Genomic DNA, 27,759 nt, shown 5'->3' on the forward strand with positions numbered 1-27,759 from the left:
AATTTTTTATTTAACCCAGCTCTTTTTTGAAGATGAAAAACTGGCTATCAAAGTCACATCACTAGTTAGTAGCTAGGCATATGCTTTGTCTTATTAAATTATTGCTTCGATGTCCTTGGTTCCATATAAAATGATAAAAGGGATTTTCAAATAACTGCAATGCATATCTGTCACCAATTTCCAGCTGGCTATGAACCACAAAGGGTTAAAAGAATAGAGAACCAGCACCTGCACTGATTTTCTATTTTGCAAGTGAGTTTATACACACGCAAAATAAGCTTCTGTTCACCAACATCCTCGACTAATTGAATATGCCATATTTCAATGTTGGCAGTAAATGCCACCAACATAGGTCAGTATTACAAATATATTTGCACAACCTGTATATCACTTACACACACCATTTCTGAGGCATATGTTATGCTCAGGGCATTTCAATCAATCCGCCTTAACTCATCTATTTTCTGCTCTCAATCTTTAACAAAGATCTACAATAGATTTCCTCAAACGATAATTCAACAATAGTCTTAATGCCAAATTTTAATCCAAGAAAATGAACACATATTTTTCAAAAAATATTTCAACAAGTGTGAAAGCAGGGAGGGAATTCAGGATAATCATTCACAGGCCAGGAAATTCAGGTGGCTGGAACACTTCTTTCTTTAATAGCTTTCCAGATGATGGAGGTTTTATTATAATGTACTTTACATTTGCTAATGTAGTTCTACTGAAAGCCACATATTCTAAAATGGTATTTTACTCCTTCTCTCTCTTCCTTAGGTATGCCATCATTAAACACCATTGATACAGAGCCACCTGTGTATACAGCACTCAACCAAGCATGGTATTTCTGAAGTAATTTGGAGAGAGATGACAGCAGGTGAAATTGGAATATTCCCAGAGGATGCTCATTCTGCATGCAGAGGCATTCCAGATATTTGCGAAGAATTTCATTCTTCAATTTGCATTATTTCTAAATACGTTTCACATACTTTTCCAAGTTTACTAGCTATACACAATATGTACATTAATATTTAAGCTTATGTCAGGCAGTCTTATATAAATTAACTAAGAGAAAAAAATTAAGTGCACGTTTATGTAATATGCAGTGACAGACATGTTATTGTGGCTCCTCATCTTTGGAAAAAGACAAAGAAACTCAAAGAGCTCCTTCCTTGTTGATCCTGCCATACACTAGAATACTTTTTGTCCATCATTAGTTCTATTCATGACAGCAAATAACTACCAGTAGACTTCAATAAATAGAAAGTTTCAATTAGCTTATAATTTAAATCACAATTATATAGCAGACAATCATTCATTCTCAGGGTTGTAAAGGGCCTATCCCAAAAAACATATTTTTCAGTTATTGTCTTTCTAAAGTGTCTCTACTTGAAGCTCTCCAATTAGTGGACGATCATTACTTCTGAAAAATACTCATTCTGCTTTGTACAGCTCTCAAGGTTCTTTGAATAACACAGTGGGTAGAATTTTGGTTTCCTTGATCTTTGCTCCTTGGTTTTACTCCCATGCTTACATTATGTTACATGGCAAAGCCAACTTTTCGGATGTGGTTAACAGCAGAAGAGAAAGCCAAATCCAAAGCTTGAGGTAGCTTCGATGTGCCATGTCAAGGAATAGAGACCTCAGTTCTACAACTGTAAGGAAATAAATTCTGCCCACAATCTGAAGGAAGTGCTTCCTTCTCCAGGTCCTCCGCATAAGATCCCAGCTCAGGTAACACCATAATTTCCAGCTTGTGAGTCCCAGAGCAGAAAACCCAGTGAAGCCATGCTATGCCCAGACTTCTGACCCACAGAATTGTGAGATAATAAATGGGTGTTGTTTTAAGCTGCTAAATTTGTGGTAAATTGATAAGCAACAATAAAAAAAAAATACCCATTAGAAGTATACAAGTTCCTAGAGAGTTTCCTGTTCAATACTCTTTATTTACTCATAAAGAAAGGGAGCTTTAAGGGAAATCCAATGTTTGCCCATGGCCATAGTTTGAAAATGACTCTGTTATTATTATTACATACTAGTCTCCTAATCTTCCCTACCACATTAATTTATAGATTTTCTCATTAAAAATATTATTTGAGCAACACTTTTGTAAGAAACAAAGGCAGGGAGTTTCAGATCCCCTGTGGGAGTATTTTTTCAGCTACTACTATGTACTCAGTAGTACTATAAGGATGTCACACAAATATAAGTATCAAACTATAATACATATAGAAACTATTTGGTAAAAGTGAGTTCAGAAAAAGGAAGTTCAACTTTCAAAGAAAGGAATCAATAAAATATCCACAGAAGTGCTAACATCGATTCTGGAACTCAAAGACAGTGAGAGTACGCTGCACTCCAGCTGGTCTAAGTACTCCTGGCTGTTTATATACGGACTCTAAGCAGCCTGTAAAAAAGGCAGCAAGGGCAATCCATGCTTGAGATCAGAGCCTTTTCCCAGGCCTACTTCCCTTCAGTCCTTTAGAGTTTCTTTCCTCTATTAATATCCCAAAGACTGTTTGAATTTGGTAACCAAGATTAATAGGGCATATCCGTGTCTTCCTGATTTCCCCTTTGCATGACTTCTCCCAATAATTTACCCTCAAGATGATATACCACAATGACCTAGGTAATGGCATTATTTCTTAGACCATTATTATATATATCAAGATTCACTGGTCTGTACAAGATATCTGATGATAGAATTGGATGAATTAGAAAAGAATTTGAGAAAACCAAAAATAGTAAGTTAAAACAAAAAAACAAACAAACAAACAAACAAACAGTGTCAATCCTTATAGATGTGAATACATGGACCAAAATGCAGGATGGCACAAGGGACACATCTGCCACAGTAATTTTATTGTTCTACCTAATCTGCGTTATGGGGTGCATGAAGATGAAAAATATATGTTATAAAATGAAGTTGGCGTGAGATAGCAGAAAACCTTAAATACCAAGTTATGAAATCTGGAGAGATTATTTATTTATGTATAGGTATTAGGAAGCCTTTGGATGAATTGGCAGAGAAAAGTACAAAGGTTAGTCCAAAATTTTGGAAAGCTACTCTAACTGTATATGAAATGAATGGGGTCTTAGAGGAAGTCTAAAGAAGGTATTTTTTTTATGAAAATAAAAGAGAATAATACTTATTTGCATGTCTATTATGGCAGAAGCTGACAAGCATGTCACTAAATCAATGTTCTCTACTTCTTTAAGAGGAGCCTGTGTAATCAGTTAGATGTGAGTATATGATGAGGTCCAGCCAATGGAATTAGTTTAATGTTGTACTTCCCTTCTAGGCCCCACTCATAAAACCTTCCCATTCTCATTTTTTGTTTGTGTGCTTTTCTCAATTCTCCCAGCTTTTAAATCATGATTAAAGGGACTTTGGAAGCCATATATTGAAAAAGTTGGAACTATAAAATTTTTCATGAAGCTCCACTTGGAGAACTGCCTGTCATTCAGAATACTTGTTTTAGATTATGTGAAGGATAAAGAAACTGTATGTTTGAGACTGGGGCAAACATTTTTTCCCCCCACAAACAGTTTGCTTCAAGTTTAATTTTATTCTACCTTCAGATCAACATTTGCTTGAATTTAAATTTTTTAGTAATAGTTTTTGGAATACAAATGTCTCTAATATGAGCATTGTCTCTTTCGCATAGAAATATATTTTGTGTAATTGTCAAGACATAAAAAGCCCTAATGTAAGATTAAATTTTTAGTATACTGTTTGGCACACAACACTATTTTCCGCCCACCTCCTACTCAGAAACCAACTTCTACTTGGGTGCTATTTATCCATGAATCCTGCTAGGTTGTCCTCAGCAGAAGTTATAGTATTGATACTCCAAACAGCAAAAAAAGAGAGCTGAACGCTAAAATTTAAGTCATATTTCTAAATTTCAGTCACATTTCTGCATATTATTTTAGAAAAATTATAGATAGAAGTCACTTCCATAGTAAATTTTTACTAACTGTGGATGTCTAAACATTATGTGGAACAATCCATCACCATCATCTTCATAAAAAAGGTATAGAGAAAGAGTCTTCTCACAAATTAAATATTCAGATGATGGAAATATTCAGATGATCTCTTTCCTTAGCCAATCATTTCTAACGGTTTGGTAACTTCCAAATCACATGTTTCTCAATGCGTGCTTTCTCTCAATCCCACTGATACTTTGCTAATTCAAGCCCACTTTATTTCTTATTTGTATTATTATAACAACTTTCTAAAATTTATATATATTTTCTCCCAGGAATATCTGTGCATTTCAATTATTTTTTGCCACACTTACTTCTCAGAGCAATAAGTAGTTGGGAGATTGTTTATGCAGATGAGTTTATGAATGTATGCATGATCTCTAAGAAAAATCTCTATATAATATTAACTAATAAACATTAATATAGAAATTATATATAAATTATATTATTTAAAACATTTTAGATTACTAATAGTATCTAGATTTGTTAAATTAAGCAAATGGAAGAAACTTCAAGAAGATATTTATAAAATGAATTCTCTCGGAGTATAAAGAATGTATTATTGTTGGCGCCTCAGGAGAAAAAAAGCAATATATCACAAAAAAAATTCACCTCAGAGTAGAAAGTCAGTGGGAAAGAAATGAAAGTCAGATTAGTTTATATATGAAAACAGCTGGAAGGGCTTTAGTTCGCTGAATTCAGTAATTTCCATGATAGGGGTATGTGTATTTTAGGTTGTTTTTAAGGTGTCTCACACATAAAGACAACATTGTATGCAATAACTGTCCTTAAAATTAGAATGATTATATTTATATATTAATAAGATATTTTTAAATTTATAAAGTAAATAATTTTATTGACAATGTATAATTATAATCTGGGTTTTCATTATATTTTAATAAAAATATCGCAAATAGTAAAACAGTCTTATTTTAATTTTAGATAATAATTGAACAAATTTTATAAATGCAGAATTGAGAATGTGGTATTGGAGTTGTAGAGGTAAGCTGGAACATTAATAAAAGATTGCTTTTTTATAAACATGACCTGAGTTTAGTCCCTTCTCTATACTCACTAGGCGTGTGATATGGAAAAAGTTACTTTACCTTTATAATATTCAATTACCACATATAAAAATAATGTTAATAATGTATACTTATTCTCCTATTTTGAGGATATCTAAAATTATATAAAACATTTATCACATAGTACCTATACTATGTTTTCATCATTTCCATCATCATCATCACTACTGTATGTTTGCATTATATTGATCCATGTCATATGTACTTTGTGATTCATACTATGAATCCATTCTGAGATTAAGATATATATATGTGTGTGTGTGTGTGTATATGCATATTTACATATATACAATTGCACATACATACATATATATACACATATGTGTATATATACACATATATATGTTTCATAGCCTTGTGTCTTGCCTTAAGAATCTTTTCGCTAAAGTTGATTCTTCATAATAATACTTTGTTATTGCTTATATTCATATCTTACCCCACCTTTGGAGAACTTTTGTGTAAAGATCATGTATTATTCATACTTAAATCCTAAAAATAAAATAAAAAATAAGAGAATAAACCAGTATTAACAGAAAATTTACCGTACGTCATACACTACATTAAGCATTTTTCATACATTTTAAGATAAGCACTGTCAACTTTTCCTGAAATACCGAATATTTAAATAAGTCCTTTAAATGCTGAAGAGCTTGTAGGCAGAGGACCATGTCACAGTCTCTTTTCTCCACAGTCTACAATATGTCCTGACTCCTTCCAAGGTTCTAGAATGGCGCCATGTACACAAGAGCTGTTCAGTACAAATTTATGGATGGAATAAACAAACAATTTAAGAAATAAAGGCTAGATATAAGGATTTTATGAACTACAGTTAGCTTCACTATAGGCATCTTTATTCCTATTTTCTGACTTTTCTCAGGGAAAATATTTTCTTTTTTTTTAATTTTTAAAATTTTATTATTAGCTTTAAGTACATTGGTTAGATATTTATATAGTTTATAAAATGATACCCTTAACTTCTCTTTCTCTCCTCTGGATCTTCACCTAGCCATTACATTAATAGAACTTGATTTATTTCTCTGCACTATTTTTATGAAAATTTTGTAGAATTATGTCGACGTATCACTAGTAAAATCAGTTGAACTGAAATATTAAGTTTGATGGCTAATAACATCACAATATGTTTCTACTTTGCTATGACAAAGTTGAGGGTATGAGGAATGTAACTCTGCCCATATTTTTAAGCTTAACTGTTATTGCAGAGTTTTTACTTTAGTATCTATAGAGTTTACTTCCAGAGCCAATAATAACTAATCCCAGTAGTAATTTATTAGTTTCCATTGTAGGTGAGCTCTGGATTAACTCCATTTCTGTTCAATAACTTTTGTGTCAAAAATTGAGCCCCAAGGAAATGATTATCCACAAAGCTGCAAGCTAACTTTAGTTTTAACTTTTTTTTTTTATTTTTTGCTGGTTCTCAACATTTGTGGAATTCATTAGTCATACAGCTTTCCGGAGAAGCAAACCAGATTATTATAGGACACTGGGCCAAATACTAACAGACATTACTGTTCCAAGAATTCATTATCAAGTTATAGTGTAGACAGGTTGGAAAAGCTCAAAATGGCACTACTCTTTTCAACCCACTCTCCTATCAGCGTGAACTCAAGTTACATCCAACCTCATTGGAAGACAAGTTCAATTTAAAGACAATTAAATTCAAAAACAACTTGACTGAAAGGAGCTGCTTTTTCAAATGAATCCTGAGGTGTGTGTGTGTGTGTGTGTGTGTGTGTGTGTGTGTGTGTGTGTGAATTGAATGATTATTGACTAATCCAATAAAGTTTGGGGTTGCTCTGGTCTGCTGAAGTGACTAAACTCAATGTCCTTCAAGGGACTTCAAACTAACTTAGACTAGTTTATCCTTTTTATTAATTTATTTAGTGTCTTTTATTTATATTCTTAAATGAAAAACAGACTCATGGTTTTTTATTCAGGTATATAAATGGATGGAATTAATATAAATGGATGAGATTAGCATATAGATTGTGGCAGACCATTAAAAGCAGACTCACTAAATCAACATCATTTAAGCACCTGCATTCATTGAAAAAGGGATTCTTCAAAATGAAGTTGTGTTTCGTACCCAAAGAATTGAAGCGGTCTCTACAATAATTTATTACACAGTTTGAAAGAATAAAATAACTGGGTGAATTTATGTCTTCTCCTCTAAAAATAAGCACATATCCCTCATTAATAATCTATAAGTGTCAAAGTCAAGCTACTGTATAAATAGAAGAAAGGAAATAAAAGTCCAAAGGAATTGTTCATTAACATTTATTGTGTAAAGTCCTTTCAATGACCAGTTTATATGTCTAGCTTATGGAAAATTTGATTTCTGAATCAGGGACTAGAGCTCTGAGAGTTGAAGTGGGAAAAAATAATCATCTCTGATAATAAAAAAAAAAAATACCATCAAATTAGAGGGTGCCTAGAAAGGATTTGGACATTATTAAACCATGAGTAGTAAAATCTTCACCATCATTGTCATCGTTATTAATATTTTCCAGATATTGTTTCAATAGTCAGAAAGATTTTTACTCTCAGTTAAGAGAATGAAACCTCAAACTTTGACACCTGCTTGAACATTTAAATCTCATTCAAGTTTTACTTAAAAACTTCAAGCACCAGTTATAGTGTTTCCAGATCCAGTTAAGAGGAACCTGAATAAATAGAACCTTTTCCAAATACCACATTTTGATATAGTGTACCTCATTCCATTTACTACTTATTAATTTATAGGTGATTTGTCTTCCGATTTTGTTTTTTTTCTAGAAGCCAGATGTGTTGTCTTAAGCCTAAATAATGAGATTATTAAAATCCCATACAGCCATACTTTCCATCTATAATAAAAATACTCCTTGTCTTACCCAGGAGTCTGAAGAGGTCCCATGAAGTCATAGAATAAACTTAGCAATTGTCTTAAAGCATTATTTTTATAAATGTTAAGTAATATGAACATTTTAATATTGAATTATGGGTTAGAATTCCAAGTTTATATGAATTCTAATGATAAGAAGCATAAAATAAATTATTATTCCTTGGATTATTTGAAAAAGGTAAAGAAAAATTAATTCTGCTGCTGACTGGTAAATGCAGTTAAGAGTCAAACTTTCTGAGTTTATATCTTCTATGCCCCGCTTGCTTTTTCTGTGATCTTAGTTAAATTCATATTTTCAACTTCTAGGTTCCTCAACCCCAAAGGAGATAATATTATGACCTAACTCACAGAGTTATTATGAATATTAGATTGTTTAATATATATAAGATACTTAGCATAGTATCTAGAAAATACTAAGCTCATTCTTAGGCCTTGCAAATAATATATGGATTACAAAATCTATTTTCTTAAAGAGAAGAGAATTTTAAGAAAACACCTAACATGAAAAAGTACAATGTTGTGCACAAAGATAGAGTGAAGTTCTGGAGGAAGCCAAGTAGATGTCCACATTGTAAGAGGTCATCCTTCTCCTCTTTCAAACTGTCAATCCAGAAAAAGGCTCAATTCATTCCTACATCAGTCACTGGGAGCCAGTTGATAAAGAAGTAGGCCAGGATTTTGCTCTTTATTCTAGAGGGGGAAGACTGAAAAATATACATGATTAACAAAAACTAAGCAAGCACTACCACATTCTACTATTTCCTTGTTTATTTATAAAGAATGAAGTCATTAATTATATAATTACACTAAAAATATATGTTGACTGTTTTATGTTGAACATATCTGCAGAGGTGAGTGCCCAATGTAAGTAGGTTTTATTTAGTAATATATATCCAAATGAACTTCCATGAGGAACTTCCAGAATTACAAATTTTTTAAAATGATCATGGATTTATCAAAGGACACAAGAAAGACAACCAGAGGGGGAAAAAAAACCATTTCAGTTTGAGTCTATGAATTTACCAGAAAGGAAATAGATATCAGTGATGCACTAGATCTAGTTCATCAAGTAGTCCACTGAGAGAAAAAAACAAATGCTTTAAATGCTAATAAAATAAAAAATAAAAAGGGCATTTATGGTGGTCATACATATTAGCACACTGGATAGGACAAACTAAGGCCATAGATTTGCACACTGTTGATTAAAATCAAGGTCCAATAAAGATCTGGAGTTCTGGAATCACTCAAAGTTTGTGGTCTTTTATTAATCTCAGTTGGCTAAAAGAAATTGTGAAAGCCTAGTAGCTCTTCAAGTGTTTTCCCAGATCTGCAACAACTAAGAACGTGTAAAAAACACAAATCCCCAGGTCTTACCAAACACTTGTTGAGTCAGAAACTCTGGGGTGGGGCCTGGCAATATGTATTTTAAGAAGCTTTATGGGAGATTCTGATGCAGGCTAATGTTTGAGAATCACTTTTCAAGGTAAATGTTTCTGGAAATGAGCCCCCTACCCCTTTTATACAGTCCTGTTTTTGTTAGATAACATAAAATAGTATAGCAAAGAAAGATCTTTGGCTTCAGTTTGTCAATAGTCTTTAGTTTCTGGGACATTCTTTTAAATGATGGTTCCTCTTCTCATTCTGACCTTCAAAAATCATTGCTTCTGCCTTAATCTTGTCCCACTGTGTTCTGATAACAACCTCAGTCACTTCTCAAGTGTCAAATATCAACTTTGTGTGGGAACTCTTCCACAACTATTTTAAATGCTTTGGTCACTTTCTTCTGGACTGAATTCTGCCATTTCCAATATTTTACTCATATACATTTCAACAAAGATGTTCTAACAGTATCTAAAATAGTAATGTTTAAGCAGTTTCTAATTTTGAGCAACCTTGAGAATAGCTACCTTAAAGGACAAAGAGAGACTAATGAAAGAGGCTCACTGAATACTCTTAATGACAACCATGAGACCAGTGAAATCTACTCCTTGACTGACATTCACCAATCTGGTAATCCTCTCAGATTCCTCTTAGTCACCAAGCCCGAATTTCAGGATATCTGTGACTCATATTCTCACAGTATTCATGAATTTCACAAAAATTGTATTTTTGAAAAAACTCAACTATTACATAGAACACAGTTTCCTTAAATACCTCGTGCCTATCCCTCATTTTTATTACTGATTTCATCCATTATCTGGTTCCTCTGGACCGTTGAAGCAGTCTCCTCTCTGGCTCCCTGTCTTTACTTCTCTCTCCACCTTCCCCCAAAGTCTTAGTCTGTCCAACACAAAGATGCAAGCGTCGTCTTCCAAAACTATGACTCCCAGTATTCTACTGCTATGATAAAACAAAAAAAAAAGAAAACCAAAAAACAAAGCAAAACAAAACAAAAACAGAAACAAACAAACAAACGACAACCCAAAAAACACCCTCCAATAGGCTCTTATTACATTCCATTCACTCTGTGAATCTCTCCCTTATGAAATGGCTGCCATGGACTCAGCCCATTTTGATGTACAAACACCCTTTCTAACTCCCGTCTTCATATTTCAGTTAAAATAAAAGGCTTACCAAGATAAATAGATACCTGTTCTATGCTTCACAAATATGGTTCCACCCATACTTTCCTTCTACCTGCTATGTGCTCCCATAATCTCTCCGTGTTCAAAATTTTCACATCCTTTGGAGTCGGTTCAACTTATACTTCTTGCTTAAAGCTGCTTTTATTATGCCCAGCCAGAACTAAGTTGTAACTTACTTTGTATCCCTCTTATGGTACATACTTTTAAAAATAAAATACTTTATTAATTATATATTTATAATTATATACAATTATATATAATATAATTATATAAATTATATTAATTTATAATATATAAATTATAATTTGTGGTTTTTGGAGAAAGAAAGGAGAAGAAAGAGAAAGAAGAAGGAAGAGGAAGAAAAAGATGAGGAGGAGGAGGAGGAGGAGAAGGAGAAGAAGAAGGAGAAGAAAGAGAAGAAGAAGAAGAGGAGCAAGAAGAAACCATCCAAAGAAGAAAATAAGTAATTTGTAACTCCAGCATACAGAAGCAAATACTGGTAGCAGATTGTACATGTGTTTTTAAATGTTTTTTTTTAATTAAGTTCCTATTTTAAAAGTACAAAAATGACATGTGCTCACTGCAACCAATAAATAATATACCCAAAGTTAAACATAAATAAACAATAACCAAACAAATATATATGTGTCAAGATGTGCAGAACTTAATATACACAGAAATATGCACAGAAATAGAGGACATATTTTTGGCTGCTTAGAGAAAAATGAGATTGTAATTTCTCTACTACACTAGAAATTTATTTTCTAACTTAACAGCATGTTATAGAAGGAGTTCTATCTACATTAACTACCACTTATTTAACCAGTTCTATTTTCCATTATATAGACCATGACCCCTTTACTTTAACTCTGATTACTTCTAGCTTTCAAATGCTGCTCTAATAAATATCTTAATATTTTAAGTCAATAGGTTCTCAAAGATCATTTCAAAAGCAAAGTTTTAAGGGGACACATGGGACATACCAATAACCTGGATCTGTAGTATGAAGCTATTACCATCCCCAGTTCAGAAATGACATAGAAAGGTAGATATTCTTTCCAGAAACTAGAAGAGAATCACATAGAGAAGGCTGTGATTCTCTTAGGTTAAAAAATGACCTGTGGTTGAAAAGCATAATCAGTCTCATGTTCCCTTGAAAGGAGCCAAAGAAATAAATATTTTGATTTTTCTCCTACCCAATTCTCCTCTACTTCTTATAGTCACTTCCCAATTTGAAGCCTGATGTCACAGGAGATAGCCTGGTTGGATCACTTGGGTGAGGAGTGGGAGAGGGAGCAGGGTAGAGGAGAGGCAGTGTGGATCTGGTGTAGAAAATAAAAGACATGTATCCTTATATACTGGTGCTGTTAGTGGATTTGAAAGCTTAACAGATAACACCAGAAGAATATAGTAATTTATACTATATTCAAGAAGAATATAGTAATTTATACTTCCATTAGCATCTTCACACTGGCTTTTATGATAAAATCGTCACTTTGATTCATATTTTTCTACAACATCAATTGTAAAATACAGTTTTAGTGACTACATTGTGTCTAATTCTTTGAATGTTTTAGAATTTATTTGATAAGTCATTTTAAGTTTTAGATGATTTTACTTTTTTCTTAAAACATGACACAATGAAGAGCATCTTTATATATATCTCACTATTATTACCATTCATTATTGTTATCTTCTTTGAATAAATTTCTAGAAGTATAATTTCAGAATTTCTTGATCGAACAGTTTGACAAATTTTACACCATTTTTATGTGGGAATTTATGTTAATGCAATGCTCGCCAACAAGTACCTACTGAGCAAGCCATCCAGTGACTGGCAGAAAGGCTGGCAGACCAAATTAAGAGGATTAAATCACATATGTTTATTACATTAGTTTAAAACATACAGTAAGAATCAAGGAAAATGAAATTGCAGTAAATAAACACGCTTGGAATAGAGTATATGTAGAGTTCGAATACTACTCTGTCTGTTATGGGCCGAACTGTGTCTCTCCCCTAATTCTTGCTGAGGCCCTAACCCCCAGTATGGCTACAATGGAGCTGGAGCTGCTAAGGAAGTAATTAAAAATAAATGAGGTCACAAAGATGGGGCCCTGATCCAATAGGATTAGTGAACTTATAAGAGGAAACACCAGAGAGCTTGGACACCAAAGAGAGATCACATGAGTATACAACAAAAAGGCAGCCATCTGCAAACCTGAGAAAAGGCCATCACCAGGAACCAAACTGGCCAGCATCTTGATCTTGGACTTCCAAGCTTCCAGAACTGTAAGAAATAAATGTCTGCTTAAGCCATCCTGTCTATGGTATTTTACTATAGTAGTACAAGCAGACTAATATACTGCATATATCTTCTATCATGAACTGGTCATATGTCTTTTCACTCTCAGCCTACCCCACTGTTGGTATGGTGACAATGATCAGAGATAAGGTTTGAGACAGGAGGCTCACAGATGCAAGGTGCCTGGATCCAACAAGTCATACTTGCTGTGTTGGAGAATAGAAGGAGCATCAACACCTGCCACAGCTGTAGCTCACTCGCTAATGTGTTTAGCAGCTCTAGGCTTCCTCTGTGGGGGACCAGAACTGGACCATAATGGGTATTACAAGTATATATTTTCCAGATAAAATGCAGACACCAAGTTAAATTTGAATTTCAAATAAAAAATGAATATATTTTTAATGCATGGATTATACTTAAAATATATATGCTTGTGTGTTATTTACCTGAAATTTAAATCTAATTGAGTATCCTATATTTTTATTTACTAAATCTGGCAACGCTGCATCACTGGGTGTCTATTTAGGCTTAACAAAGTTGTCAGTCTGGAACTAATGTCATCTGTTCTCTATATTTAAGATTTACGTGGTGTTTGTTTCCTTTTCTATTTATAACGTACTCTCAATTATTCCACCCTTTTAATCTATATTTAAAACACATAAATTTTACTTATTCTATGACTAATATGTCTCACAGTTACTAACTTACTAATTATGCATATTTATTGCTTCTCATAAGTTTCATCCATCCCACTGTGTTTCTTCCCTACTAGAGCTGAAAAAATTACTTTCAAAGAACAAAACAAAAATATATTGTACTAACTTTTACCAATTATTACGATTATTATTATTATTTCATTTTGATTCCAAAACCTAATTAATTTAGGAGCAGAGTATACATTCAACTCATCTTTTGGAAGCAACCCTGCCCTAGCTTAGCCTCATCCAGGTGTTGAGGCTGAAACTTCCCACCAATATTCAATGTACTCCAAATTTGGACAAATACCTGCAGAAGCAGGTAAAGTTTTTCCTTCTCCATAGCGGGTGAGAATATGAAAATATAGAAAGAAACCACTATCAGGAGGGCCTGAAGCCTACCAATAAGTAAATCTTTGATTTCTTCTAATTGTTAACATATCACTCCCATCTTAAAATACTTCAGTAGAAGATAACTGCTCTTAGAAAAATGACTATCCCTCATGTGGTTTACAAGTCAGCCCAGGACACACTTCGGTTCCTTGAAGATGCAATGTTTTTCAAGGGACACGTTTTTTATCTGATTTACATTCCAATGGAGTTATTTATTTTTTATCTCCAATTTTCTCCAACATTACAAAGTTATCTTCTACATCCTAAATAAAATACCACTTTCCTTATTATAAATTAAGTCTACCTGTTAAATGCTTTCATATAACCATGTACTGTTCTTTATAGCATTTATCTCAAAGAAACTTTAAGGCTTAGTTTTTGATTAATTGGTTAATAGTGTTGTCTGCCAATAGCACTTAAGCTTCACTACAGCATTATTTACAATGGGAACAATAATATCTAGATATTGGTGGACTGCGTTGTTCATTTTTATATCTTCTACATTTAAAACTGATGTATGGCACATACATAATAATCAAGCTGAGATGTATTTGTATTGGGCCCGACACGAATTAGGAGTCTAAATAAATTATACTGCTATTATAACACAAATTATAGTCTTACTTTAAAGATGATCTAAATTATTTTAACATTTTCATGCCTATTAAGAAAATCTTCATTCTCTGATAATAATGCATAAAAAGTTTTGATGATTTTGTTTTTGCATTTGGGCTAATTTTAATTTTATTACACTAGAGATCTAACCTTCAGTGGTGCCTAGTTATGCATTTTGAAGCACACTAATTTGCTGGGATGCTCTCCTTAAGAAAAATCTAATTTGAGCAAAATTTCATGAAACTAGAGAATTTAACTACTATGAGATGATAATAAAAAGAGATGCCACATGCAGATAAAACTGACAAAAACTTCAGAATTAAGTTAGGAGACAGGTGTAGTCAAGCTATGTCATCTTCAGTTTCCAAGATAGTTTGCATTTTTCTAAACTTAACTGCCTGAGACATAAGTTGGAAGCCAAATAATATCATTAAAATTCAGTCATCACCTCAGGCTAGAATTTCACCGTGCATTTAACTCATATCTCTGGTAAAACTTTTGGATGCTTTTTTAAAAAAAAAAAAATTTTTAAATGTTTCGTGTTGCTCTCAGAGTTGCGTCTTTCTGTTTTCTGCTTCCAAATAACTGCTAACAACAAAATAGACAGGAAATAAATGAGACCAACACATACCTTTGAATGTATTATTGTAATTCACTATACCAGGTAGTAATATTCAACATATTTTCCACCTCTTCCTATTAGTTACCATAATCATTATAAATAGACAGAGAAATTATACAAAGTAAATATGGGCCACATCATATGAACAGAAGGTGACTTTAAAAAAAGAGAAGACATTATACTTCCTGAAAATCCATCATAATAATATTTACTCATTTTAGAGACGTCTAGCTGATTATAAGAAGACAAGATTAATTGAAGTCTCCCCAGCTTCTAGCCCTTGCCAACAACTCACCAATGTCTTCCAAGAAGGTCCTGCTAGTAGTCCATTAAAAACTATATGAGTCATTTATCCTCCTACAGGCAAGCAATCACTTGGATGAGGAACAGAATGATAAACTTATGTGCTGTGTGACAGGAAACCATGATTCTCCTAAGGGGCATTAAACACCCTCTCTACTTGAGCACACTATTATAATGCTGAAAATTAATGATGTAAGAAAGAACCTCAACAAACACTAGCAGTAAATCTCTGGAGTGGTGCAATTTTGTATGCAAGAGTCTGAGTGTGTGTGTATGTGCGCACATACATGTATATGCGCACATACATGTATATGCATGTTTTGTGTGTGTTTATAAAGGAAAGAGGTAGTCACAGAAACAGAAAAAATTAAAGCCAAAACAACAAATAAACAGGGGATTCTTTAATGGCAGAAACATAATCCAATTACGTTTACAAACCACGCACTGTGCATGGCACATAGGAGTTTGTGAAATACAATATGGTTGAAATGACAGATCATAAGATAATTTTTGAGATAACAGAAACATTTTTGAGTCAGTAATTTACCACAGAAAATCACACCTCAAGATAAAATGGTTTTGTTGTCCAATAAAAAGCACTTTATAAATTGGGATGAATGCTTTGAATCTATAAACTTGGATTTTTTAAAATGATGTTTAAGTTTCTTTGAAATTAGGTCCCAATAAAAGCTGTGTAAAGTGAACATAACACTTCGAGGATTGCTGCAAGGAGTTATTTTAACTTTAAGCTGTCTGCATTTCAGTGATGGTTCCCTTGTTAAACAATTGGTAGTATTTTAAATGAAGCTATTATCACTAGAAACCTCACAAATGAACATAAACAGGGTATTGCCCCTGAAAACTGCTTTTTAAAAACCTGTCAAATGATCTTTATTTCCATTTTCTTCCCTGAGTGAGTTATTGCAGCACGAAGCAATTTGTGCATCATTTATATTAGTCTTCTAGTCTCGCAAAAGGTAATAATTTTCTGATTTCAATTCTGTCGAAGAGGTATACTTAATGTGTCAGGTATTAAGTAGATCGATGAACATTATCAATTCTGGCTTATAATTATTAGAAAATGATCATAGAATCATTGAATCTTAGAGTTAGAAAACTATTCACTGTGACCATTTTCATTAGAAAAACAAGTTATGCAAGTAAAATCTTAAGCAGTAATGCAATTCATAAGAAGATAGGTATTTGATTAGCATACACACATTTTGTGAGTTTAATAATCGTTTATTTATTATAAAAATAACCAATAGAAAAAAATGAGTGTATTTTATGGCTACAAAAATTTCAAATCTAAAGGCTTATACATGAAATATCTAGCTCAATGTCAACTTCTATAATTTAGGTTGAAAATCCTATCTTTACAAGTTACAATATTATAAATGTAATATTAATCTACTTGAAATCTATAATTATTTTTCAATAAATTGGTCTCATCTTGCAAATAGATTTTTTTTTTCAATTTTGAACACAATTTTGAATTAGTTTCAGAGTTTGGATATAAATTTATTATGAAAATTCACAAACAAGTCTTTTTGGTGGACAAATATTTTCATTTGGGAGCAAATATCTAGGAGAAAAATTGTTGACTTGTGTGATAAATATATGTCCAATTCTCTAAAGAACTACAAGCTCTTTTCTAAATTAGTTAATTTTACAAATATAGATACGTGAGTTCTAGTTGCTCTATACTCTCATCAACATTATTTATTATCAAGCTTTTAATGTTTACTACTCTAATGGTGTCCGTTGGTATCTCACTGTATTTTAATTTGAAATTACCAGACAAATAATGATATTGAACACCTTGTCATGACTTCCATAGATCTCTTCTTTTTAAGAGTCTCTCCAATACTTTAGCTTTTTAAAAAATTGGTTGTTTGTTTTCTTATTATTGAGTTCTAAATGTTTCTATATATTCTGAATGCGAATATTTTCATATATATATATATATATATATATATATACACGCACTGTGAATATTTTCTCCTGTGACTATTTTCATAATGTCTTTTTAAAGAACAAATTTTTATTTTGATAAGTTTTAATTCATCTACTTCTTTGCTATGTTTTCTTTCAGCACTTTTATATTAGAAGATATGTATTTAGGTCTATTATTCATTTTGAGTTAATTTTAGGTTAAGATGTGTGGTAAGGGTCAATATTTATATTTTAAATATGGACATTCAGTTATACCAATTCCATTTTTAAAAAAATAATGTATTTTTTTATTGAAGTACTATAATGTGACGGTTAAAAAACAATTAAACATCTAGATATGAATCGATTTCTGGACTATTATTTTGTTTCATTGACTTATATATGTATTCCTATATGAATATAATTTTTAAAATTTCTGTAACTATGTCATAGTACATCTTAAATTTTTTTATTATGTACATATATATTATTATTGTTGTTTTAGTTAATTTCCAGTTCTTAAACATCTATTTTGTTCTTTCTTATAATTTTAATTTCTCAGTTGTTTCCTGTTTCCTCATTAAAATATAGTGATGTGAACACATTTTATAATAGTTAATTTAAAGTATTTGATAAATCTAGTATCTTGGATATTTCAAGATCAATTTATATTGCTGCCTTTTTTCTGAACTATAAGTAAGATTTTCATACCTTTTGTATATCTAGTAATGTTTTAATGTTTTAATATTTTAAACAATATAGATAATATGTTATAAAGATTTTGGATTCTTTTATCTTTCTCTGATTTTTGCAGTAGGCAGTATAATTACTGTGTGGTTACCTTGTATTAATGAGGTACTAGGTACCACTCAGTTTAAAAACGTAGTACCACCCCCACCGCCCTTTAGGATCACTAGATTTCCAGTATCTCTGTTCTGCTCTCAATGTCATAGCAGCTATTCTTTGGTAACCTTCAGATAGTCTCATTCTGTATATGTGCTGCCCAATCCTCATCTAAGGACTCACAGGAGATTCAAACAAGTATTACCTTGTTTAATTCCCCACTCTCTGGTACATTGCACATACCAAATATTTCAGCTTTTCCTCACACATATCTGTTTCGTCTAATCTCAGCGAGACTGCTATGTTCTGCTTGGGTTACAACTCATTATGCTATAGCCAATTAGTTCCAAGAGAAAACTGGAACAATTTGGGGACTTATCTCTTGAATTACCCATCTCTCAGGATTTGCATTCTTGCATTGCCTGTTGTCTGTGACTTTGATCTTTCTTCTCTGATCTCCAGTATTCCAGTCTAGAAAATGAAAATTTAATACTGATTGATTTCTAAGTTCTTGCCCAATTCTAATATTCCACAAATATATTAGTTCCTCTGTTTGCAATGTAATTTTTGTTTCCTATGCTTATCAGGCCCTAAAGGGTTTATAAAGAAACATTAAAATATTTCTTTATTGATATACTATTCACAAACATATATAATCAACTTACCTAAATATAGGCAAAAAAAATACATTGCAATTTCTTGAAGTATGTATCAAAAAGCAATATTGAAGAGTAAGTTACTTTAAAGAGTTATAAATTATCTCTGTTAGCAATATTCTTCAGTATTTCAGGCAATTATTCAAAAAGTATTACATCTAAGAGTTTGAAGAATCTACTTCTCCAGTTACTCGAGTGTCCTTAGAATGGAATAACAGAAGAATCTCCTCATAATCATAGCAATTCAGCCTCATTTACTCAAAGTATAATTATTAGATATTTTGCACCTGGTGTCATACTTAGTATTGGATTCACAATGAAGAAAACACTATCTAAATTATTCAAATTAATAAATTAAGTAAACATGTCAAAAAGCACCTCGTAGGGAGAATATTTTCCCCTCTGTTTCTTTCTAGGAAAAAAAAAAAGTTTTCAAAAAGTGAAAATCTTTTTAAATAGTATTTCAATAAAAAAGTCTAATAAATTTTAATATTTAAAATTGTTCAACTCTTATATGTTAAAGTGAATTTCTTTCACAAAATAGCAATAATTAAATACTGCAAACAATACAAATTGTGTTGAATGTGGGAGAATGTATTAGAAATTTCTGAGCACATCTAGTGATTAAATTATAGATAGATTTGAAAGGAAAAGTTAAAATGGTTGCATTTCATTTGATATTAAAAATGTCCTAAAGCTCAAGAAAATTGGCAAATTAGCATTTTAGTCAATCTCACCTCATCCTTCACTTTCTATTTATTGTGATATTTAAGTAAAAGATTACTCTTTTCAGTGAATCATTTCTAGATTTAAGAACTTATTTTTTTTTCCAAGAGAGTTGACATATTTATTCACTAGAAGACTGGATAAGACAGATTGGATTACCTTGTCCTGTGTGCTAGTATCTATATACCATTTGAAGGACGTTGCTAAGGGTAGAAAACGTGTATGATTTTCAAAAGATAGTAGGTTTTAGAAGACTTGAAATCAACCCACTCTCCCTTTTCAAATTATTGAAACACTTTTCTCCTGTAGTAGAAATCAGCGGCAGTGTTTAAAACCTAAACTAACCAAAATAATAAATAAACGGATCAATGTAACAAAATAGAGTGGCCAGAAATACACCCATGCAAATAAGGCTATCTAACTTTTAATAAATGCAGAAAGATAATACAATAGAGATAAGATAATATTTTAAACAAATGATGCTGGGAACAACTGGGCATCTACATGTAAAAAAATGAACCTAAGCATAAATCTTTCACCCATAAACATTAACTCAAAATGAATCATAGACCTGAATGTAAAATAGAATACTATAAAATTTCTAGCAAATAATATAGAATAAAATCTAGATGATTGGATTTGACAATGACTTTTTAGGTACAACACTAAAGGCAAGATTCATGAAATAAATAATTGATAAATTGAACTTCATTGAAATTAAAGTCATCTGCTCTCCAAAAGGCAGTCAAAAGAATGAGAAAACAAGACATAAACTGAGTGAAAATATTTGCAAAACACACATCTGACGAAAGATTGTTACCAAAAATATACAAAGCACTCTTTAAACTCAAGAATAAGAAAACAGACAACCTTGTTAAAAAATAAGCAAGAAATCTGAACAGACACTTTACTGAAAAAGATATACATATGGCAAATGAGCATTTGAAAAATGCCCAAGATCATATGTCATTAAGGAATTTCAAGTTAAAACAACAGTGAGATTAAAATGATCAAGATCCAAAACAATGACAACAACACCAAATGCTGCCAAGGATGTGGAGCAACAGGATTTTTCATTCATTGCTATGGGAATGCAAAATGGTATGGCCACTTCAAAAGACAGTTTGACAATTGCTTACAAAATTAAACATGCTGTTAAATACAAAGGGCCAACAAACTGAGTGGGAGAAGATATTTGCAAACAATCCTTTTGACAAGGGGCTAATACCTAAATTATATAAAGAACCTATACAACTCGACAACAAAAAAAATAAACAATATAATTAAAAAATGGGCAAAGGAACTAAACATATTTCTCCCAAAACAATGTATAAAGAGCCGATGGACAAATGAAATGATGTTCAACTTCACCAGCTATTAAATAAATGTAAATCAAAACCGCAATGAGATATCAGTTCATACCTGTAAGAATGGCTACTATCAACAGAACAAGTAATAACAAGAGTTGGAGAAGTTGTGGGGAGAAAGGAACCCTCATAGATTACTGGTGAGAATGTAAATTGGTATAGTCACTATGGAAAACAGTATGGAGGTTCCTCAAAAAGTTAAGAATAGAATTACCATATGCTCCAGCAATCCCTCTTCTGGGTGTCTACCCCCAAATTTTGAAAACATTTATCCTGAAAGACATATGCACCCAGATGTTCACTGCAGCATTATTCATGGTGACCAAGACACGTAAACAACCAAAGTATCTTTCAATAGATAATTTGATAAAGAAGGTGTGGTACATATATACAATGGAATATTTATCAGTCATAAGAAGAGATGAAATACTGTCATTTGCAACAATATGGTTGGATTGTGAGATCATCATACAGAAAAAGCTGAGAACCATATGATTTCACTCATATGTGGGATATAAAACTGAAAACAACAGTTGAAAAAGACAAACAAACAAAAACTCACAGATATAGACAAAAGTTTAGTGGTTACTAGAGGGAAGAGGGGCAGGAGTGTGGTAGAAAAGGGAAAAGGGGGTCAAATATAGGGTGAAATAAGGGGATTTGACTTTGGGTGGTGAACACACAATGCAATATACAGATGATGTATTATTGAATTGCACTTTTGAAACCTATATAATTTTATTAACTAATGTCACCCTAATAAATTAAAGAAAATACATGTTGCAATCATGTACATTGGTATTTCCCCAATGAGTTAAGAACATGTCCACACAAAAACCTGCATGTGAATGTTTATAGCAGCTTTGTTTATAATTGTTAAAATTTGGAAGCAATCAAGATGTCTTTTGATAAGTGAATGGATAAATACACTGTTTTACATCCAGATAATGGGATTTTATTCAGTGCTAAAAAGAAATGAACTATCAGGCCATAAAAAAAAGACATGAAGAAATCTTAAATGCATAATACTAAAGGAAATAAGCCAATCTGAAAAGACTACATGCTGTATGATTCCAATCATATGCCATTCTGAAAAAGAGGAAACTGTGGAGACAATAAAAAGATCAGTGGTTGTCAGGAGGTAGGGTAGAGGGAAGAATGAGTAGCTGGAGCACAGGGATTTTTAGGACAGTGAAACTACTCTGTATGATACTATCACAACAAATAATGTCATTATACATTTGTCAAAACCCATTAAATGTACAATATCAAGATTAAAGCCAAATGTAAACTGTAGATTTGAGTGATAATGCTGTCTCAATGTAGGTTTATTGATTGTAACAAATGAACCATTCTGGTACAAAATGTTGCTATGAGAGGAGGATGTGCATCTGGGGTGATAGGATGTACATGGGAACTTTGTACTTACTGCCAAATTTTCCTGCAAACCTGAAACCTCTCTCTAAAAAAAAAAAGAAAAAAAAATTAAAAAAATAAACTTACATGAACTCTTCAAAAGAAATAAGTAAAAAATACATACCGAGAAATCATTATAAAAAATCTCTCCCAAACACAATTAATATAAATGATATGACAGGTGACAATAAACCTATCATGAGTTACAATTCTGTACTCAATTCTGATGTGCAGGTTTTTCCCCCAGTATCAAGCAATTTTTTCACACTAGCTGGTATCCTACAATTGAACTCAATTCTGACACAATCTGCCTGGAGGTAGAGTGAGATCCCACAGGTTAAAAGTTCGATTCTATAAGACTGATGCTCACTACATCAGATGCCAATTGCTATCACTTGTGCTTCTGACCTGAGCTTCTGACCCAGTCAGCTATAGATCCAAGTTTCCCACAACCCCCTTTTGCCTTTGATTTTGACTTGCTAGATCCAGTACTCCTTTTTTCTAGTAAGGTGCAGACACAGGAGAAAAAGCTTTCATTTTTGAGGCTTGATTTAGAATTGTCTGGACCTGCAGTTGCACTAAAAATTTCATGAAAGTTTCCCTGCCACGCCTTACTCTATCCCTTTAGTTCTTCATCTGGAGCTCTGCAGCAGAGCAGCATTCAAAAAGAGCAGAACACCTGCAGACGGAATGGTTTCCATGCCAGGAGCCCAGCCGCTAAATAAAATAAGCAGTGACAGACATGTTCTGCTAACTTTACTGCAAAAATTAGACCTTCTTTATCATTTTTCACCATCTCACAGAAGCTTAAAAATATTTTAAGTACACAAGTAGCTGGTCAAATCAAAGAGATTTAATATCTTAGCTAACCTGTGCTTCTATAATAAAATCCATAATTACTAGTAAAATAGCCTAGGGTATGAGCAATTACAAATGAAATATAACAGCAAAAGGGTGGGTTGGGACAATGACACAGGCTCTGGAGTAGGATAGATGAGGCTTGAATCCAATCTGGATCCCTGATTAACAGTTACGCGATTTTGAGTCATTTTGTCTCTATGAACCCCAGCTTTCTCATCTTAAAATATGATTTAAAAATGTCTATTTCCTAAGGGTTTTGTGAATTAAGAATGTATATAAAATACTTGGTATAGAAGTGTCTTCCCAGAACTTTCCTTCTTAGGATGTTTAGACTCTTCCCTTCATTCTCCTTCATTAAAATACATTCCTTAGATGTGTATACTGACTCTTCTATCAATTAAAGTCTATTTTGGATTCTCCGATTTCCTATAAAAATATTTTCTACTTGACTCTTCCTATTTTTTTTCCAAGGAGAAGTAATGAAGACATTATCAGCTGATCACATACATAAGATTTATTTTCAAGTATACAATTCTATTGTTCTATGATTTATGATAAGGGGGAAAAAAGCAATAACAATAGTAGTAATATTATTTAAGCTCTAAAATTCTATTTTATATTGCTTGAAGAGAATTAAAACAGTATCACAAGAGAAGAGTGAGATGATAAATGATAGTGGGAAGTATCAAAAATATACTGAAACACAGATTGTCCAGGGAAATATAGACAATGTTTTTTTCAGGAGAGCCCTGGGCAGAGTAAGTTTGTTTAAGCAAAATTATCATCAAATATGAGTTAAACCGTTATCTCTTTTTTAATCCAATTAGTCTCTTTTGAGTACATAATTTTTTTTCCATTGCATTGTTTCTTTTTTAAATTTTATTGAATTTACCAGAGTGACATTAATTAATAAAATTATGTAGATTTTAAGTGTACGATTCTATAATACATCATCTGTCTATTGCATTGTGTGTTGACCAACCAAAGTCAAATCTCCTTCCGTCACCTTATATTTGACTCCCTTTACCCTTTTCTTCCTCCCCGCAATCCCTTTCCCTCTGGTAACCACCATACTGTTATCTGTGCCTATGATTTTTTGTATATCTTGTTTGTTGCTTTTAGTTTTATATCCCATGGATGAATGATATCATATGGTTCTTGACTTTTTCCATCAAATATATTTTACTTAGCATGATATTCTCAAGATCCATTCATGCTGTCCCAAAAGATAAGTTCTTTACTCAACTAGCTCACACGCATCCTGATCTTTGAAGATATAGTTTTTAAAAGGTTGTATAGGGAAGTGGCAACAATGAATGCCTTTTCTTTTCTGATGTAAAGCTCCAGAAATAAGTGAAATCCCAAGTTTACACAGAAGTCAATGGACATTACTTTCCCAGGAAGGCCCACGATCCCTGTTGCAACATGAATAGTTGGATGAGTTGTTTATTTTTAATTGTTTTAATAAGGATACCCAGAAACTGGTCATTAGTCTTTTTGCTTCTTATATCCAATACATAACTTATGCTTCAATACTGTACTATAAAAATAAAAGGACTCAATCAGAAATAATGGTTTTTATAAACCTTGGGAAATTTCTCCAAAATTATTCTTCATTTGCCTCATGACTTGCTCATAATGCAACATTAATCAGACAGGCTACTGCATTTCTTACAGTCTATTTATTGCTTAATTTTTTCCTCTGCCCCAGTAACATTTTTATTCTAAATGATGACTACTAAATAATAGGTCCTTCAAGTAAAATTATTCTTTCTGATTGAAGGATGGTTATTTTAATATTGTGGTTGCTGACAAATCCCTCTTAATCTCTAATCATGGCTAGTTTTATTTCCTTGTTTTGTTTTTCATGTTAATGTGTCTCAAATTTGCACACTGGTAATTATGTCTCTTATTAGAAGAGAGGCCAATGATAGTGGCACATAATATAAATAGAATGGTGAAAAATCACAGTTGACCAGATCTTTATCTATACGGTAATCCCCTTTTACCTGTGGAGGATACATTCCAAGACCCTCAATGAATGTCTGAAACCATGGATAGTACTGAAGCCTATATTACATATATACTTATGATAAAGTTTAATTTATAAATTAAGCATAGTAAGAGGTTTATGACAATAACTAATAATAAACAGAATAATTATAATACTATATTATAATAAAAGTTATGTGAGTATGGTCTCTCTCTCTCTCAAAATATAACCATCCCTTACTTGCAGTAAATGGCTTATTGTCACAAATAATACATAGGTAACTAAAATTAGGAAAGTGCACCAAAATAACTGATAGAAACCTTAAATTGGCAATATGTAGGAAGGATCTATTTAGAGAGAGTGGTCAGTAGAGAGACTGAGTAGGTAAAATTTAAGCTGAGAACTAAATATTAAGAAGGGCCAACCTGATAAAGTATCAGAGAGAGAGAGAATTCCAGGCCAATACACTACCTGTGTGAGGTTGGGAAAGACCTCAACATATAGAAAATGGAAAGTCAGTGTGGTAAGAACATAATAAGCAAATAGGAGATTGACCTCAGGCAAGATTGATAAGTAGTCAGCATAAAGATCAAAGAAGGATTTATAGTCCATGTGGGTTAGATGAAAGTCTTGTAGATTAAAGTATAAGAAACCCAACTTAAACTAGGCAAAGAGATCAAAGGGAATATATTAACTCAAATCACTGAAAATTCCAATGTGTAAGTGGTTTGAAAGTATAATATGATGTAGGGGTGCAAGCAAGTGGTTAGGACTCTGCTTCTCTATCTCTTTTGGTTTCTCAGGCCAACTTTACTATTTCTTTACATATATAATAGAGAAGATGGCCATCGACAACTCTCATTTTACTTTTCCTTTGCATTCTCAGAGGAGACATTGATCCTCTTTCCATTCTCCCCAGCGAAGATTTCACTGGTCAAGCTTTGGTCACAGGAGTGTCCATGAACTTCAACTGAGGCCATGAAGTTGGTGTGTGCTAATTGAGCACGCATGATTCAAATGGTACTGGGCATGAAGTCAGTCCTGCCCAAATGACATAGGCTGAGGTGGAAGAATGTGTAGATTCCCAACAGGAGAAAAAAATCATAGAAACTATAGCAGATGTTTACATTACATGAAGAAGGTCAGATTGAATTGTGATGAGATGGAGTGACAGAATAATTTTATGAAGGAAATGTCATTGTTTTGAAATTACATTTTCATAGTTTGCTGGTTTGGGTCTGGAAAAAAATAATCACTGAGGGAGCATGACTTCTATGCTGTCGACCACCATGACACATTCCCATCATTGCAAACCATGTAGAAAGTAGCAAAGTTCCCATATGTCCCCAAACACATCATCCCTAATACTCAAAAGGTTTAGAGGTAAGATTTGAAATCATTCTTTGGCTACTTGGTCCATATGGGAAAGCTTTACATGGGACCAAAATATTGTGGGAATGCAACTGAGGTTTACAGGTGAGCTTTTTGTTTTTTTCTTTAATATTCTAAACCATGAGGCCTGGCCTTGGTAAAGGCCCATACTCTGGATAGTAACTAGGCATCCAGGAAAGAACACAAACAAGATTAGAAGGCCTGAATCCCAGACTCTAGGAAAACCCCCACACTTACTCTTCCTCTAACTCTAGAAATCTTATGGAGGCTTAACCTCTCTCACCTCATGTAGCCTCCCCTACACAGGGATGAGGTGAGAATAGATGTAACAAAACTTTGTCATGCTTCACACAGAAGAGGGCACAGTATAAACAATTTAAAAATATTCCCCATTATTATTAATGATTAAATTATATACTTGGGCCTGAAAATCTCTAAAGTCTCTTTTTCTTAGCTGGCCATTTTTTTTTCTGTGTCTCACTGCTGGTTTATGAAAAAATGTAGATAATATTTATTAACACAAAGTAGAAAAAGAAATTACTGTATTGGAGAATATTGAACAATGTAATGTACTATTATTATTATTATTGCAAAATTCTTTATGAAATTGATCATGCCTTCTATTTCCTTTTAGAGCCCTTTCATCGCCCATAAGCCCTAGCTCTAGTACAATATAGTATACAGTCAGAAATATTAAAATTGTACTGTGTGGCATGAGATACTGTGTGTGTGATGTAGTGGAATAATTTGGAAGACTTAGGCTCTTACAGACTCTAATAATTTTCAATCTGCTTTACCACATATTAGCTATGAGATTTTGAATAAATTACTTAACCGTTTTGTTCATTAGTATCCTTATCTGTAATAAAAAAGAGGGCAAGATAGATGGCTATTATTATCTTTGCAGGATTGGTATGGGGATTATCAATGTTTTTAAAGTCTCTAAGAGTGAAGATTCAATAAATGATAGCTATTAATAGCAGGCATTGAAAAATTATAAGTACATGAGAAATGATTCTTTTCATCAAGAATATTTCAATATAGGTAGGAAATAAGAACATACGCTCTCCTCTCTCCT

This window comes from Rousettus aegyptiacus, unplaced genomic scaffold (assembly GCF_014176215.1).
Source record: "Rousettus aegyptiacus isolate mRouAeg1 unplaced genomic scaffold, mRouAeg1.p scaffold_m13_p_12, whole genome shotgun sequence".
In the NCBI taxonomy this organism is placed as follows: domain Eukaryota; kingdom Metazoa; phylum Chordata; class Mammalia; order Chiroptera; family Pteropodidae; genus Rousettus; species Rousettus aegyptiacus.